Source organism: Dipteris shenzhenensis, chromosome 6 (genome assembly GCF_047967505.1).
Source record: "Dipteris shenzhenensis isolate YYH24624 ecotype China chromosome 6, Dip_SZ_1.0, whole genome shotgun sequence".
Classification (NCBI taxonomy): Eukaryota; Viridiplantae; Streptophyta; class Polypodiopsida; order Gleicheniales; family Dipteridaceae; genus Dipteris; species Dipteris shenzhenensis.
In genome coordinates, this window is record NC_141601.1 from 29,672,344 (window position 1) to 29,677,205 (window position 4,862).

Here is a 4,862-nt window from a genome sequence, read left to right on the forward strand (position 1 = left end):
GCGTAGCATCCGATAGTGGGCATTACAAAATTTCCATCTCATTATACAGGATCGTATAGCAATTTTTGCTCTCTTTCATTCTGGCTCTTCAATATAAAGTTATTTAGGCGTCATACGGGCTTTTTTGCGTTGTCAATAGTTATCTGCCTTGTGCCTTTGGACGCTGCTGCTATGAAAATGTGTCTCTCTTTACTGGGATCACCTCCGGGCAAATTTATTTGGTGTTGCTCTAAACATGTTTACTAGGCTGAAGAATAGCATCTTTTATAATGGAATGTTATGAAAACTCCTAAGAATCAAATCTAAAGGTGCGTGGATTCTAGTACAAACTTACGTATTGATTGACATTGTGTAACTCTATGGATAGATGATGTCACTTAGGAAGGCATCCTTTGATGGCTTATGTAGTTTCTTGGATCTTAGCATTACGCAATCTTCTATATCTATGATGAACGACAACAACTTGACTTTGCTATGTCGAATACCATAAGAATGCCTTATATTTACCTTTGACATGGCTAAAAATGGGGTGATTACTTCCCAATTCTACAGGTTCTATTGTCTTTGCCCAAGTAAGAGTGCATTTATCTCTCAATTGAGCAAATTAGTCCTATTACTTCTCAGAAAGGGCTACAGTCCAAGAAAAGTAATGAAAAAAATCCGCTACTAGGTTATAGTGGTAATATCTTTGGAACTTCGCCTTTGTGGTATGTTTAGGATCCTTAAACGTAGAATCAAAATCCCAAGTGGGGAGCTTCATATGCCATTTTCTTTTTGGGTCTAGGTTGGTTGTATTTTTTGAGTTCATCTACTTTTAGGTACCTATTTAGTTTAATTTAGTTCAAGTTAGTTCTACTATGTGTGTGTATGGATTATTTGCTTATTATAATTTTCCTCCGATTCCCTTATTTTATTCTTACATATTTTAATGACCTCCCGGTGCGCTTAGTGGTCCGGATTAGAATGGTGCTGATGGGCCACTTCGATTTCATGTATATTCTGTTCTGAGAGAACCTTATTATTTTTCTTTGAAGTGGAAACTATAAAAGGTCTGAACAAAAAACAGCCCCAAAGGGCACCTACCTGAATTGATGGCAAAGCCTATCAACTAACATGATTGGGATAGCCCTCCACCAAGGCTGGTAAATTCCTCAACTGTCACAAAACATACCAATAGTATGTTAATCAACATGTGAATCTCAGTAGACATTCGTGGCATAAGACCTCCAACACGTGCACAGCCTTACTTTTTCCCTTGTACCTTAGTGATATGCTCTGTTTTATGGCACTTGAAGTAGAATCCTTAGACACTTCAGCGGACTCCTTTTGCGAGTAGACGATGAGGTGGTGCGGGGCCACTTGGCACAGTTGTTTCTCCGAGAGCACTTATAGGTAACCTCCAAAGACTGCCTTTGTTGCCTAGAGAGGCAATCATGTTGTTGTAGACCTTGGTGAAGTGCATCACATCGTCTAAGGACATTATCTTATTCCGGCACAACTTAAGGAGCATTTCAAGAAGAGGCCGTTAAAAGCCAAGCTGAGCACTTGATGGAAGCAAAGGTTGGCTAGAAAAGATGACAAGTCAGTAGCAGATGGGTATCTAAATGAGCATGCAGGCTTGCCAACAGGTTGAATTGACCATAGGAGGTTAGGGGCGGCTGTACCAGCAAGGATGGTTTGACGAAATTCAGTGGAGGACTGCTGAACATCAGTATCCAGATTCACTCACTAAGCATAGTTGGGGTATGATAAATTAAAATCGTGGGGTAAAGAGGTGGACTGTTAAGTAAGTTCCATTCAATATGCACACTAAGTGACATGGAACTCCAGAAGCTACTTGCACATTGATGGTTTACATGCACAACTTTCTAGTCCATGCATGACTGTGGAAAGCAACATGCAATGCATGACTGCATGCAGTTCTTGGGTAATTGTGCATGTTACATCGTGCAACCAAAGCACAAGTATGCATGTGCATGCAATTGTTCCAATGCATTCATGTTTATGCAACCATTTACACAAAGGAATCAAAACAGATTCGACCAGCAGCTTCCATTGAGAAGCTTGGCCGTCTGCCCAAACAGATTAGAAACACTTCTAGATGCTGATTCCACCCGAGTTGCCACATGAACCAGCCTTAGTTCTCAGTGAACACCTCAAATGTGAGTATAACGGCCCGTGAACTGCATACTGCAATTCGTCTATCACAATCAGGCGGACAAAACAGCTCAAAACGATGGGCATACATTGCGCTACGTCCAGTAGTATAGATCGCCTTCACCAAGCATGAAAATCCTTGACAAACAGCACTTCAATCATCAAAATCAAATTGTGCTCAGCAATTTGTCCATCAACAAATCACCACAGCTCTACTTCAACGAAGCAAACATGCTTCTCACAATTTGTCGAATCCTTGACCTTTGGTAGAGGGATTCATGCCCCACAATGGATTCACATCTCTTGCACACACCTTAAAGCTCAACATTTGGGAGGACAATCTTCAACCAAATGAATATTCGGGACATACAAGGGATTCCCAAGCTTTGGGGACAAGGTGGCTACAATACCTTGAAACATGCTCCTAGATGTGGGATAGCTAAACCCAAGCCTGGAGTAAGCCAAGAAGCCATGACCTGCAAAACCACCAAACACTAGTAAGGACCAATTTAGGGGAGTTTGCATGTCTGAGCCAGAAGGAATGTGGGATAGCTAAACCCAAGCCTGGAGTAAGCCAAGAAGCCATGACCTGCAAAACCACCAAATATTAGTAAGGACCAATTTAGGGGAGTCTGCGTGTCTGAGCCAGAAGGAACGGGCCACAGTAAGGAACTATTTCAGGGAGTTAGCAAGCTTACCCCTCAGATGTAGATCGATTATAAAGGATCACTGTCCGAGCTGAGGTTACCGATGGACCGGGGCCACACCCCCTGTTAGACAACAGAGATGGGGGTTGCTTGCTGTAGACAACACTCCTGCAGCGGAAAAATATTATCTAGGAATCACACAAACGCGCACCTGAAAGAAGTAGACACAGAAAAAGATCATGAACAATGTGCAGCTGAGTAGAACAGCAAAACACATTATGTAGGTTGCTCCAAAGACAGCAAACTTGATACAAAAATCGTGCTCAATGTGTCATCATCAGCGGTCAAGGTAATGCCTAGATGTGGACCCCTGGCCACTCATAAATCTGTCCTTCAAACTTTCTTCAGACTGCATGCTGACCAAGAGTTTGAGTGGGCTGGCTGTAACGATGCCTTTCTGGACTCTCATTGCTGCTCCTCTTTCTGATGAAGACCAGGCTAAGTGCTCCACTTTACTGGACTCTAGGAGGACTCCTTGCAGCTCTTCTATGCAGTCAATGGTGAGGCACAAGGTAAAGTAATCCTCCTGATGGGGCCCTGTTCTGTAACTGGCGACCCTCTTGTACAGTCGATCAATATTTGCGGTACATTTCGTACGCGACTGGCTCTGTTTCAGCCCATCCAGATCTTGTATTGCTGACTGGACCTGTCCGTTTGATGCTGGTATGATCTGGTCTGGCTGACCTAACCAGGCGGACCAGCCCTGCTTTGTTGTTCTGTATAAGGGAGCCCTAAATGAGGGCTGACAACCAGCCACATATTTGCTCCCTCAGATCACTGCACATCTGCCCATGTGCTGTCCTTACTACTGCCAACATGGCATCTCCTGTGCAGAGGACATATGTCTTTCTTTCTGATCTGCCTCCATGGCAGCCTCCTCATCTACCGATGTGGCTTCTTTCTGAGCCCCAACAAGCTGCTGATACACCTCTCCCATGTCCTTTTTTTGGGGCTCGCAAGTGGGAAGGTGACCCAAACACCTGTGTCCCCCTCTCACCGACCGTCCATGGGACAATCCCCACATGTCAGTGCAGATGCTTCATCAGCTTTCATAGAGAAGCTTTGAGGAACAAGTCAGGGACAACCTGCAGCTCCTGTTGCCCCAGGTCCATCTTGACTTGTAAGTACGGTCCAAGTAGCACCAACCATCCAGGGTGCCACTTGTCCTTGATCACGAGCATGGTCTCAAGTAATCGTGGTACTATCATCAAGCTAGCTATCCGCCTTAGAATCTAAGGACAACCTACTTCTTACCAAACCAAGTAACACGTTTGAGCAATGAGATCCCTGTGGCTGATCGGCATAGATCTCCATCTTTCGAGAAATATTGGACCATAAGTTTTGAACGAGCTTCCACTTGATTAACCCACTTTGCAACAACAGGTTATCCAGATCTACTGATGTTCCTAGGAGGCTTCAACATGTTCACTTTCTTCTGCTCTTAGCATCTTGCAAATGGGCCTTAAAGAAGTCTCCAAAACACATGTCCCTATGACTGATGGGAAAAGTCTGTATGAGAGAGTTCTTTTTTCCATCAGACTACAATATTGGTACTTTGTAATTTACATTATTCAACCATTTGGATGGTGAAATAATTGTTCAAAGATCAAGAAAAAGCACTTTGGACTGATTTTTCTACTTGCAAAATTCTAAAATGTAGATTTGAGGCCTAGGATGGGTGAAAAGTGATGATGACCAAGGTTGTAGGTAGTAATAAAGGGTTTCGAAGTCATATTATTAATTATTTCTAGATTTTGAACCGTTTGTACATGGGACTCCAAACATGGTTGTTTTTCCATTGTTTGAAAAAAAGAGAGGAAAAAAGCAGTTGGGGTGCATTATCTACACTTCGAAAAGAGTTTTTTGGCAATTGGGGTACATTCTCTACACATATGCTTGGAAAAGCTTCACGTACAAGAATTTCAAGGCAAATTGAGAGAGACTCAGAATCTAGACCAAAATCGAGATTGAGATAGAGGTTCTAAGAGCAAATTTTGA